Genomic DNA, 14,757 nt, shown 5'->3' with positions numbered 1-14,757 from the left:
TAAATAAATAGTTCAGTCATCCAAAATGTATTTTGAAAAGCTAACAAAAACTTGATTAGTTTCTAATATGATTTAATTTAATTTAATATAAACATTCTGATTTTTCATAAGTATTCAATTATATGGCATAAAATGTTTGGGGCATAATGGAAATTTATATCTGGAAGTAATCCAGGCTTTGTGTTCTAGGTAAAATTATGTTCATCCCTAGGAATGTAGGTAGCATTGATATTGAGAGTAGCCATTTTTTCATTCAATTGTTCTACTAGGGCTTGCTTGTGCTTCTTGTATCACGTTTGAAGTCAGATTAGAATAAAATCAGAGTTAGTGGGTTCTCTCGAGTATATTTAAGAATGGTCATAAGTATAATATCAGTGCTTTTATACAAAAAAGAAAGTGGCATCCTATTCAAATCATTAAGATAAAATTGTAATAATTATCATTTCATTAAGAACTCATTTTCCTAGATTTCATTTATTTGACCATTTTTCTATTTTGGATCAAAGCACTATGTAAAGAATAAGGAAAACATATATGCTTTTTCAACCAAAATAATGTCCTATCATTCATTTATATTATGCATTAGCTGTGGTAAGTAAATGCCTGATGCCTACTGAGAGTTAGTTTTGATATGATTTAATCCTAATATACTTTCTTTTCAACTTCATTGCCATAGTAAATTAGATATATTTTGATTCACAAAAATGAATAACATAATTAGAACAATATTTTATAATAGATAGTCAATCATATTTAGAAGATACAGTGACATAAAAGAGTGTTCAGAATAGTATCTATAGCTCTGACATTTAAGTAACTTAACTAAGAATAATTTATGAGAAAAAAAGATTGGAGATTTTAGGTTAAATCTTTCAGTGTGAGGAAGTGTTTAGATTCCATTTCTAAATGACTAAATGCAATATCAAACAGTATGGTTGTTACAGTGTGCCTGTTAAGGTAAAGGGTTAAAATCACATTGTAGAACAATGCTGCTGACTCAGCAAGCCAGGGTCAACACTTGAATTTATGTGTTCTAAGAATCACACAGATGATGCCAGAGACTCTGGTCATGGACTACATGGAAAACAAGGCAGCTTGCCCTTCTCTGAATATTGGATTTTATTGCATGTCATGATAACAATGCTGTTGGCAAACTAACATTATTTTTTTTTTAATTTTAATTTGTTTTAATTAGTTATATCTGACAGTAGAATGCAGTTATGCACTTTGATATGTCATACATAGATGGGATTTAATATCTCATTTTTCTGAGAGTACATATCGTAGTATCACAAGGGTCACGCAGTCATCTATACACATAAAGTAATAATGTCTCTTTTGTGCTACTATCCTTTCTATCCCCACATCCCCTCCCCTTCTCTCCTTTCACTTCCCTCTACCTAATCTAAGGTAACTCTGTTTTTCTCTAGTGCCCCCCCATTGTGAATTATCATCTGCTTATTAGAGAAAATATTTGGCCATGGGTTTTTGGGGATTGGCTTATTTTGCTTAGCATGATACTCTCCAACTTTATTCATTTATCTGCAAATGCCATATTTCATTCTTCATTAAAGCTGAGTAATATTCCACTGACTATGTATAACACATTTTTTTATCTACTCATCTATTGAAGTACACTTAGGTTGATTCCCTAGTTTAGCTATTTCGAATTGAGCTGAAATAAACACTGATGTGACTGCATCTCTGTAGTTTTCTGATTTTAAGTCCTTTGGGTATTAACTGAAGAATGGGCTATCTCCATCAAATGGTGGTTCTATTCCAAGTTTTCTGAGGAATCTCCATACAGCTTTCCAAAGTGGTTGTACAAATTTGCAATCCCACCAGTAATGTTTGAATGTACCTTTTTCCCCATATCCTCGCCAACATTTATCGTTGCCTGTATTCTTGATAATTGCCATTCTGATTGGAGTGAGATGAAATCTTAGTGTATTTTTGATTTGCATTTTTCTAATTGCTAGAGAGTTGGACACTTTTTTCATTTATTTATTGATAGACTGTATTTTTTCTTCTGTGAAGTATCTGTTCAGTTTCTAAGCCCATTTTATTGGGTTGTTTGTTTTTTGGTATTAGGTTTTTCAGTTCTTTATATATCCTAGAGATTAATGTTTTATCAGAGGTGCATGTGGTAAAGATTTTCTCCCAACCTGTAAGCTCTCTCTTTACATTATTGATTGTTTCCTTTGCTGAGAAGAAGCTTTTTAATTTGAATCCATCCCATTTATTGGTTCTTGATTTTACTTCTTGAGCTTTAGGGGTCTTGTTAAGGAAGTGAGATAATAGGCCAACATGGTGAAGATTTAGGCCTACTTTTTCTTCTATTAGACACAGGGTCTCTGTTCTAGTGCCTAAGTCTTTGATCACTTTGAGTTTATTTTTGTGCAGGGTGAGAGATAGAGGTTTAATTTTATTTCACTACTTCTAGTTAGGCCAGCACCATGTGTTAAATAGGCTATCTTTTCTCCAATGCATGTCTTTGGCACTTTTGTCTAATATAAGATAATTGATAAGATAATTGTCTAATAAGATAATTGTAGTTTTGTGGGTTAGTCTCTGTGTCATATATTCTGTACATTGATCTACCAGTTTGTTTTGGTGCCAATATCATGCTGTTTTTGTTACTATTGCTCTGTAGTATAGTTTAAAGTCTGGTATTGTGATACCTCCTTCTTCACTTTTCTTATTAAGGATTGTTTTGACTGTTCTTGGTCTCTTATTTTTCCAAATAAATTTCATGATTGGCTTTTCTATTTCTATGAAGAATGTCATTGGGATTTTGTACAAATTACATTAAATCTGTAAAGTGTTTTTGGTAGTGTGGCCATTAATATGACAGTCTTAATTCTACCTATCCAGGAGCATGGGAGATCTTCTGAGATTTTCTTCAATTTCTTTCTTTAGTGTTCTGTAGTTTTAATTGTAGGGGGTCTTTCACCTCTTTTGTTAGATTGATTCCCAGGTATTCTTATTTTTATTATAATTTTTGAAGCTATTGTGAATGGGGTAGTTATCCTAATTTCTCTTTAACTGGATTCATTGATGATATGTAGAATTGCATTTGATTTATGGGTGCTAATTTTATAACCTGCTACTTTAGTGAATTTATGTATTAGTTCTAGAAGTTTTCTGATGGAATTTCTTGGATCTTCTAAATATAGAATCAGCAAATAGTATTAGTTTGAGTTCTTCACCTATTTGTATCCCTTTAATTTCTTTCTTCTAATTGCCCTGGCTAGAATTTCAAGGATGATGTTGATTAGAAGTGGTGGAAGAGGACATTCTTGTCTTGTTCCAATTTTTAGAGGGAATACTTTCAATTTTTTTTCCATTTAGAATGATGCTGGCCTTGGGTTTAGCATATATAGTTTTCTGGATGTTGAGGTATGTTCCTACTGTCTTTAGGTTTTCTAGTGTTTTGAACATGAAATTATTCTATATTTTGTCAATTTTTTTGCATCTATTTATATGATCATCTGATTCTTGTTTAAGTCTATTAATATGACAAATTGCATTATTCCACAAAGAAAATCTTAGTAAATACAAAAAAACCAGAGATAATATCCTGCATTCTATCAGTTCATAATGAAATGAAATTAGAAATCAACAATAAAATAAAAAATAGAGCTACTCTAACAAATGGAGAATAAATAATACATTATTGAATGATGAATGGACAGTAGAAAAATCAATAATGAAATTAAAAAAATACTTAGAGGTAAATAAGAACACTGATAAGACATATCAAAATCTTGGCACCCTATGAAGGCAGTACTAAGAGGAAAGTTTATTGCATTGAGCACATTCATTAAAAGAACAAAAAATCAAGAAATAAATGACCTATGACTACATCTCAAAGTTCTAGAAAAAGTAAACAAATCAACACCAAAAGCAGAAGACTGAAAATAATTTAAATCAGAGATGAAATCAATGAAATTGAACCAAAAGAAATAATTGAAAAAATTGACAAATCAAAAGTTGGTTCTTTGAAAAAATAAATAAATACATAAACACCTAGTCATGCTAACAAAGAGAAAAAGAGAAAACTCAAATTACTAAAATACTAAATGAAGAAGGAACTATCACAACAGACATGTCTGAAATACAGAAGATAATTAGAAACTATTTTGACAATTTATACTCCAGTAAAATAGAAAATGTCGAAGACATCAACAAATTTCCAGAGACATATAACCTACCCAAACTGAATGAGGAGGTTATATATGATTTAAACAGATCAATTTCAAGTAATGAAATAGAAAATGCCATCAAAATCCTACTAACCAAGAAAAGCTCAGGACCAGATGTACTTATAGCTGAGTTCCACAAGACTTTCAAAGAAGAATTAATACCAATACTCCTCAAAGTATTCCATGAAATAGAAAAGGATGGAACCATTCCAAACTGATTCTATGAAGCTAATATCACCCTGATACTAAAACCAGACAAAAACTCATCAAGGACATAAAACTTCAGAAAAATATCCCTGATGGACATAGATGTAAAAATCCTCAATAAAATTCTGACAAATTGCATTCAAAAACATTTTAAAAATAGTGTACCATGATCAAGTGGAGTTCATCCCAGGGATACAGGTTTGGTTCAATAAATGGAAATTAACATCTTTTTAAAAAATCTTATTTGTGTGAGTTCTTTAAAATATGTTATATTAAAAAAAGATAATATATACTTGAAGAATGTATATTTAGAGAGAAGCTTGTATCATCGAAGGAGGTGAAGGTGTAGAATGTTCCTTGATGATTTAAGAGACTGCCATGTGTTGCTCCAAAGGCTCAGCCTGAGTGAGAACTTGTTAACAGAACTGTCCAAAATAATGGACTTCCTTGAGCTAAACATATGCTGCATGGCCAATCAGTCAAGGATTTCTGAAATAGACTGAAGAAGGTAGAAATTGAACTTGAGGTAGACTAAAGATAGAGTTTGAACTTGCCCACATTTTTATCCTATTACTCAGTTACTAGGTTCCTACCTTCCTTAAAGTCTTGAGAATTTTGAAAAGAGTACATTCTTCAAATAACAGAACATGACAAGTTGAATAAAGAAAATGTATGTGAAAATGTAGTTTAAACACTTCAATAAAACAGCATCCTCATACTTTTATATTAATCATAACAAATCTTGTTAGCATCCTTTTTGTTATAGACACTGTGTGAAGAAATTTCCATTTGTTTTGCAAGTTCTCTCTCTCAACTAATTAAATACAGTGTTCCCGTTTACAGATGAGGAAAGGCAGGCTAAGACTGATACAGTCAGCCTGACTTGAGTTGTACATGTAGTGTATTCAGCATAGAGTAGACTCAAAGCCAGTCTGCATAATTAAAGTAAAGACTTTACATTCTTAACCATCTCTTCTCATTAGGGAAGATAAAAGAGGTACAAGTCACTAACTGAGGGCAAATGTTGCCCTTTTTATCTAGTTGATAAAGTCCTCTTGAACTTCAAATGACCACATTCTGCTTTCTTCACAGAACTCTAAGCTGTAAAGTCACTGGAAATTTCTATTTCAAATTTAGATTCAGATGTATAATTATGTAGTATGTATACGGAGTATTGCAGCACTCCAGTGTGAGTCCAAAGAGGTTCATGACTGAGTGCTACCATTACACAAAATACAAACGATCCTGATCTTTGATGAAGTTTGTGAAAATGCTGGTACTGTGCTACTTTTACCAAAGCAAATATTATTTTCAAAACCATGAATGAAGAATAATCCTATGGGAAAAAAGTCAGCCTGCAGAATGGACTTTATTATGAAGTGACATTAATGAGGCATTCTTTTAATAACCTCAGAGTTATGTCATTTTGAAGATAACTGATTTAATGGTGTTCTTCTGAGTGACCTTTAAATACTATGACAAAATGTCAGAAGAAAATAATCAAGCATTTTACACATAAATTAAGGATATATAGAATTGTATGAAATACTATGAAAATGATAAAATACACATTTAAGCTAGAATTGGGGAAGCTTAAAATAAATTCAGGTAGGCAAAATGTTGTCCATATTCACTTGACTAGTTTTCTAATAATCTTTGGAGGTTAAAATATATATTTGGCTTATTAAAATAAGAGAGAATAAAAGAAATAGTGGATGATCCTCTTGAACTCATAGAAATGTTAATTATGTGAAAAAGCAAATAATACAAATAATGAATTAAAAAAATAAAATTATGCTCATTATTTAACTAGAATATCTAATAACTGTTCCTCTGTGTTGTAGTTATAACAATATAATTTCTGAAAAAATAATGATGCTTTATTAAGGATATTTTCTACATAATATATATTCTGCTTATAATGCAACTTCATCTGTCTTTAATTTCTTTGTACTTTCTTCCCTTACCCCTTGCCTTCAGTTCAGGGAATAAAAAATAAATATCTTAAAGGCATGGAAAATTATGATAAACTAAGCAGCAATTACTACACAAATCATAGGCAAATTAATATAGATATACAGAGACTCCTGTAAGTTAAAGAATGAGTATTTGAAAAAGATCTTCATGTATTTCTTATAATTATTCTAGTTATTTCCAAAACATCACAGAATTCTAGAATTTACCTTTTAGAGGTAAAAGGACCCCATTTACAGAATAAAGAAATTAGAAACCTAAAGGCCTAAAACTGGCTCAAATGACTGGATATTGGACTTCTGGTTTCACCCTAAGTGACCTTTCCAGCATGTCATAGATATGTGATGTGTGTTCCCTCAATGTATTAACAGGTTTTTTAAAAACACATTTTAGCTTACAAAATAGAGGATGATTCCTTACCATAAGTTGAACAAAATCAAAACATGAGTACAATAATTACAAAACACCTTAACTTATATCAGCAAGGATTGAGACACAAAGTGATTGAAGGAGTGCACAAATCAAAATGTGACTATTTAATGGATATGACTCCAAGTGTAGTGGGTTTTCCACATATTAGCACTTAGAGCAAAAATTGTTTCCAAATAATATCATAGAAAAATCTTCAACAGCAGCACAGTGAAAGTCCTCTCAACTGGATTATAAATGTATGTTTCAAGTCTTTCCATTTCCTCCAAAAGAAAACATCTATACATTATAGTTTTTAATAATGGTCAAAGGTGACTTAAATATGAATTCAAGGAATTTATTCAGGCATCAACACACCTTGCTCTTTACCAGGTATTATTATTTGTTACCATATAAACAGGAGCAAACAAGTTGGATTATGGACTCAATTTTCCTATCTACAAAATAGAAACAATAGGTATTGCTCAGTGAATTGTAGTCAGGATCAAATGAAAGAATGTAAATGAATGTTATTTATAAGACTTTATAAGTCAAAGTAAGTTACTAGAATCAAGGTATGTAGAGTTCTCATTTTTCAGAAGTATAAACCAAGAATATTTAAAAATCAAAAGATTGTTTGAGGTCACTTATCAGTTTTCATTCATTGCTGAACTATATATTTTTTAATTTAATTAATTAGTTTATTTATTGGTACTGGAGATTGAACTCAGGGACACTCAACCACTGAGCCACATCTCCAGGCCTATTTTGCATTTTATTTACAGACAGGGTCTCATTGAATTGCTTACCATGTTGTTTTTGCTGAGGCTGATGAACTATATTTTAGAGCCATCAATTTTTTCAGTGTCAACTTTGTCATGGAATTTCACTATGAACAGTTTTATGTATACATAATTTTATGTATACATAGACTTACATTTTAAAACAATACATTTCAATTATTAATATTACTTTTTGAACTTTTATTCTAAAATAGAAGTGCATTTACAAAAAATGAGTTAGTTAACAGTATATTTGTATTAGATGCAGAAGTGTAGCATTGCTTTGAACTTAGTAGACTGACTACCTTTATCTTTAGTAAATTCAGCACTTAGTGTCCTTAAAGATTAAAGTTTATCTAATTATTTATTAATTTTTCATCTTTTTAAAATCAATTACAAATTCTTTCAAAACACCAAGAGACTACTAAACCAGAAACTACATATTTTTAACATTTTTATATATTCATGGCATTTATCTTTTAGTATATTGTACTAATCAGTAGAATATCTAATAATTATTCTTTTGTGATTTATTCTTTTTTTTTATTTTATTTTTTTCTGGTCATCAGACAGAAACTCTCATAACCTAGTAAGTGGTGTTGTATAAAAAATACAGATTTTTATATGAATAGTGAATTGACACATATATTATACTCGGATGATTACATGAATATATCTATTAGTGAATTATTACAGGCTTGTAAATATAAAATAAATGTATATATGTGTTAATAGTTGTGTGTAAATGCAATTAAATGCTTTAACAAAATAAAACTAGGTCATTCAAGTAATAGTGAAATATACAAATGTAAAATACTGAAAGTCCTCAAATCTTCAGAGAAAAACTGATTTACCAATCACAGGAGGAACTTTTATGAAATTAACTAAAGCCATCTTATCACATATAGGTTCTATCTAAGACTGAAGCTGGGGATAGGGATAAAGTTCAGTTTGTACAGTGCTTGCCTCGCATGCACAAGGCCCTTGGGTTTGATCCCCAGCACCATAGGGAGAAAAAAAAAAACAAACTGAAGATGAAGCAAGCTAGACCATAATACTCAAATGATTTTGAATATGAGTTGTTTCTATTAAAGAGTTTTAAGATACTTCTACTTGTTTTTATTTTTCTAATTTCAATCATTCTCTTAATATTCTTCACTGGAAGATGACATATTACCAATTTTATATTAAAATAATGTAGCAAGGTAAATCATACCCAATGCTAAAAGTGGTTTATTTCTTTAATGTGGTCATGTTGTATCCTGTCCCATATTTATTTGGATGTACCTGATTCCTAATCCAAAACTTTCTGAACTTTTTATGTTACTTTAATTAAGAGAAGGTCTATGATTTTTTTTTTAAATGGACCAAGAATAAATTGTAGATTTTTCTTTTTTCAAATTCTTGTTATATATTTATAAAAATTTTTATTTACCTCTCTGCTATTTCAAATAAATTTATGTTCAGCTACAGTGACAGACCAATGTTCATCGAGAGATGGATGGAGACTGCCAGAGAAAGAGTAGTGGTAGCTAGGAGGCTCAGAGTTTCCTTCACAGGTGATGAAAATGTTCGAAACTGTTTACTTGTATTGAAGATCTTTGAATTGAACATTTTAAATTAATAAATTATATGATGCATAAATTATGTATCAATAAAGTTTTAAAAATTTGAGATAAAGTAAGTATAGGAAAATGGTACTGCTACTTCTCAATAAGTAATTCAATAGTTATTATTAAAAAGGATTATTATGAATAAAATAATTCTGAAATTATAGAATATTTTACTATTGTGACTTAAGGGTTATATTTTTAAGCATTTACTACTGTGGGCCATGTTTATAGGATTTTGTTCAAATGGTCATATTTTTACCAAGTTCTATCTTCTTGGTTAAGATCAAAATAAGGGAAAAAGTCATTGTTTTAAAACTGGTTAATTTCTCATGTGAAGCATTTACTTTTCTGTCTTCCAAGGGATCATAGACTAATTATTGACATTATTGTAAGTCCTTTACATGTACTCATCTATTTAATCGTGATGTATTCTAACGTATATATAATAAAGCTATTTCCATATTCTAGATTGTTAATGAATGAAGCAGAGGAATATATAGCTTCATCAGTGTGACAAAATTATTAAATGGTAACCTAAGAATTACAAGTATAAAGTTTGACTCCAGAACTTCAGTTTTCACTTATATTCTGTGGTTTGATTCATAAACACACACAAGAGTTCTTGATGATTTGTCGGGGTAAGGTTGAGTCAATACTCATGAAAAAAAAAATAGTAGCAATTTGAAATAAGTTAATATTAGAGCATAAATATTTTTCAACGATAAGGGTTTATGATAGTGGTAGTAAGGATTTTATTATAATGACAATAATGAAATAGATAAAATTTGTGTAGTCTTCGATCTATGAAGAGCACTTTAGAAAATTATAATTTCCATGTTAAATTCATAGAAACCGAACTAAAAATGTATAAAATAACTTAAGGGAACTTAGGCAGCTAGACAGTAACAAAGATAATTTTTTATTCCCTGGTATATAACATTTACATAAGGTTTCTGGAGAGTCAGGAAGAAAGAGCATCTGAAACTTTATCTCTTCTGTACAGAATTCAGACATTTAGATTTTCAAGTAATATTAATTTAAACTCAACAATTTTTGAGCACTTGCCTCTTTCTTTCCAGGAAAATCAAATTGCCTAAAGGTAGGTAGGTGTGTCTAGGCATGAGCTTATTGAACAGAAAAACAATTAACCATAGAAAAAAATAGTGTTAAGCCTCACTTGTAACTATACAAGTGAACACAAGTTAAATAAAAGACTGGCTGAGTCAATTTGTTATCAGAAAGTCCTGAAGAATTTTATTATGTGTCTGATACATAATCCATAGTATAATAGCTAAAGGTGAAACACTATACATTCAGAAAAGTTTATAAAAGAAAACAAAAAGATGTGCATCCAGGTATCCACTATAATAATTGAAATACAATAGAGTGTGGTGTGTGGGTATTAAGTGCTGATGAAAAATAAAGTAAAAGAACATTGTCAGGAGATCTGGCCTTGATGTTAAGGCTACTTTTGTGTGTGTGTGTGTGTGTGTGTGTGTGTGTGTGTGTGTGTGTGTGTGTTTTACTGGGAATTGAACCCAGAGATGTGTAACCCATTGAATTACACCCCAGCCTTTTATACTGAGACAGGGTCTTTATTAAATTACCCAGGCTGGCCTTGAATTTTGATCCTCCTGTCTTAACCTCCCAAATTGCTGGGATTACAGGCATCAGTCTCTATACCCAGGAAGGTTACTTTTTTAAAAAATCTAATCTTTAAAAGGTATAGATAATTGACCAAAGTGCCTCAGGTACTTTTCTATCTCTCATTGTTCATTTAAATTGGATTTTTATAAAATATTTGGCTGTGTTCTCCATTAATTTTCATGACTGTTCATGACTCATCCCTTCCAAAACTCCTCTAGAGTCTAAACATTATTGTGAGAAATTAAGAGGATGGGAATATAATCTAGCTGTGCTGTTTCTAGGTGGGACTTTTGGGAGGTGATTGAGAAAAGAGTAGATGTGACTTTACAAAAAACCTGAGAGAGACAAGAAGCCAACACTTAAATGTCCACACCCCCTCCCTCAAGGTGACCTTTGCACTGCCTCAGGACAAGCCAGCAAAGCAGCTATCATAAGAAAGAGTCCCTCAACCTTGGATGTCAAGAAGAATCATGACCCCAAATAAACTTCTTATTTTGAAATATATTGTGGTATTGTGTTATTAGCACAGAAAGTGGACCAATAAATATTCACATTCAATGACACTAACCCATGGGTATGGCATCTGTCACCATCACAGAACCAGAATTGCTCTCACTGTGTTCAATGACTACATGTTGAAAAGTGTGTGGTCACTTCAGAGCTTATCTTACTTGATCTTTCAGTGGCTTTAAAAAATTGACATTTTTATATTAAAAATGACTTTCCTGTGATCTCTGCAATGACATAATCTCTTTTTTCTGTCTACTCACTAATCTTACCTTTATCTTGCTTTGTATGTCTAATTTTCCTGCACCCACCAGCTGAAATATTTCAAGAGGAATAGATCATGCTTCTATTCTCTTCTTACTCTGTATTTTATCATCATCACTTTCATATTTTACAAAATAAATGGCAATCATATTTAAGGTCGACAAAGAATTATAAGATACAGAAATTAAAGATTCTTTGACAAGAAATTCAGGATGCTAACTTTGGGAACAACAGAGTTACAATCTCTGCAAACCTACTTTTATCTAAGAGCAATAAGAACATATCAAAATTGTCAAAAATGTCAAAAATCATATTTCTAAAGATCTGGAAAGTAACTAAAATATTTGACCACCTAAGTAGTGCTCTATATCTGAATTTTGAACTTTTTAATTCCTATCGCTCTCTACAGCTCCATAGTAGTCTTAAAAACTAACAGCCTCCCTGCTAGAATAGCTGTCCAAAAAAAAAAGTGTGGAGTAAAGAGGAAAATAAGTTTGGAGCTAACCAAAAGCTTCCCCAGAGAGCTGGTCCTACATAACATGTGTCAACAACTCTGGCAAGCTCCATTCCCAGGTCTTGTCTCTATTTGGCAAGCTTACTCTGTGCAAACAGCACTACCCACAGGGAATTTGTCAAAAATGATTAGTGGCAAATTTTTAACATTTCAGCTGTCTAAGGCAGTAATACAAGTAGGGCTAACAAGAGGCTGGCAAAAATAAATAAATAAATAAATAAATAAATAAATAAATAAATAAATAAAATAAAGGGAAAAACAGGAATGAGATATTGATAGGAGGATTTTAATAGCTTCAGCATATACAGGCGAACTTAGAAAAGTAAACACATGTTCAGAACTGTATATATGCCCAAAGTGGACACTAAAAAAACCCAATCTCTCCATACTGGCTAAAATTGAAACTCCATAAAACTGAAATTGAAGACTAAGGCACACTGTGTTCTGTCTGCCAAAATAATGAGCCTGTTGGCACTAGTGAGAGAAATATTGGTTCAAAATTTTAAAGAAATTATTTTAATAATCACCCTCACAGGACAAATAACACAGATAATGCAAAGTTATTCCAAGAAATTTGCTAGACAAACCAACACATAAGTAGCAACAACTAATAGGTAAAACTACCATCTTAAGTAAAAAAAGGGACTGATTTCCAAAATAAACAATAATAAAATTTAAAATATTAGTTCCCTTAAATTTTTGTAAGACTTTTGAATATACTATTGAGAGAATAAGGGAAGTATGATCACACATAGGAAAAAGGAAGTCAGGAGAAACCATTCCCTAGGAATACCATATGTGGGTTTACTGGATAAAGATGTAGACAAAAGCCATTGCAAATATGTCCCCCCCCAAAAAAATGAAGGAAGCCATGTTTAGAAAACTAACTGAAAGTATGAGAATGATGTCATATGAGATTGAGACACCCAATAAAAAGCAAAATTTAAAAAAAAGGAGTGAACCAAATTGAAACTCCAAAGTTGTAATGAAGTATAAATGAAATAAGATATTCTCTAGAGAGGCTCTGTAGTAGTGAATCTCCAGAAAATGAAAAGATCAATGGATTTGAATACAGACAATTGAGTTATCTAATGTAAAAAAAATAAAAGAACAAAAAAAGATTTGAACAATGAAAGCAGAGCCTCCGGAGATTTGTGGAAACCATGAATTCTACCATTTTGTATAGAATCAAAGACTCAGAAGGAAATGAGAAAGAGAGAGGAAAGACTATTTGAAGTAATAATTTCTGAAAAGTTTACACATCTAGTGAAAAATATTAATAAACATATTCAAAAAAATTCAATAAACTCAAAGTAATATAAACTAAAATAATTCCACACATAGACATATCAAAGTTAAACTAATGAAAATCAAAGACAAAATAGTGACCCATTAGTACAGCATTCAGAATCCTATTCTCAGATGAATTGGCATGACAATGAATAAAACCCAGGAGACACAAGAATGACATATTTAAAGCATTGAAACATAGAAATATAAGGAGGTTAACAACAAATCCTATACCTAGCAAAATAACATTTATAAGTAAAGAAAAAAAATAATTCAGACAAGCATTAACTGATAATATTTATCTGCAGACATATCCTACAGAAAATATTAAATATTAATAAATATTAAAGAGAGTCTCCTCAAAAGAAAAAGTAAAGATCACCAGTAAAAATAAACATGCAGGTAAACATTTGAGAAAATCTCAATGAAATTTGGTTTAAATTTTTTTCTCTTTCATGCAAAAGCCAACTTGCACAAAATGATAATCTCTTAGTTTTATGCATAAAGATGTAATTTTATGGCAATACAATTAATGTCACAGTCTGGCTGGGCACAAATCACGAGCCACTCAAGCAGGAACAAATTTTATTCCTGAACTCCACCAGCACACTCCACACACACTCCCTGGGAATTCTCCAGAATGCCACCCACGCTGCTCCTCCAGGAACACACCACACACCAACCAGAACTCCCTCCCCCAGGCTGCGCATGCACTCACTCTGGCACTCTCTCTCCGAACCCCTTGAGAACTCAATGGGAACTCCAAAGTAGCCAGCGCCCAACGCAGCAAGAGCCATCCTATTACCGGACAGTAAAGGTCTAATATACAATTGAATCAATCCAGCATCATCTTAATGGCTCGCCTCTCAACCATTACTTCTGGCAAAATGCCAGGGGCCATTCCGACTCCTCTGTGGCTCTCAAAAAATTAACACTAAGGAAAGGTAAGCCATGAAGTTACATTAATGGAGAACACAGTGTTAGTGAGCTATTGAAGCTAAGTTGGTCTTTATCCAAACAATATTATTGGTATCACCTCCAATTCCCAAGGCAATCACTAAAAGAAAAGAAAAAAGAAAAAGAAAAAATTCAAAGCCTTCAAGAAAAAGAAAAACAATGGGAAATGTTAAAATTATATGTGAGAAAAAACCTACTCACTCACTTAACACAGGAAACAATATTAGTTGAAGAATTAAAAAAAAAAAAAAAGAACCGAAGGTACAAAGAAAACACATTTTTAATGGTAGCTTTAGTGGACACTGATCCATAATGGGGAGAGCATGGGAAAAATGGAAGAACTTTGGGCAAAGGGGAAGGAGCGGTGGGGAGGGGGTATGGGGCAGGAA

The sequence above is a fragment of the Callospermophilus lateralis genome, chromosome 18 (assembly GCF_048772815.1).
Source record: "Callospermophilus lateralis isolate mCalLat2 chromosome 18, mCalLat2.hap1, whole genome shotgun sequence".
NCBI classification, from domain to species: domain Eukaryota; kingdom Metazoa; phylum Chordata; class Mammalia; order Rodentia; family Sciuridae; genus Callospermophilus; species Callospermophilus lateralis.
The sequence above is the reverse complement of the archived record's forward strand: the minus strand, read 5'-3'. Positions refer to the sequence as shown.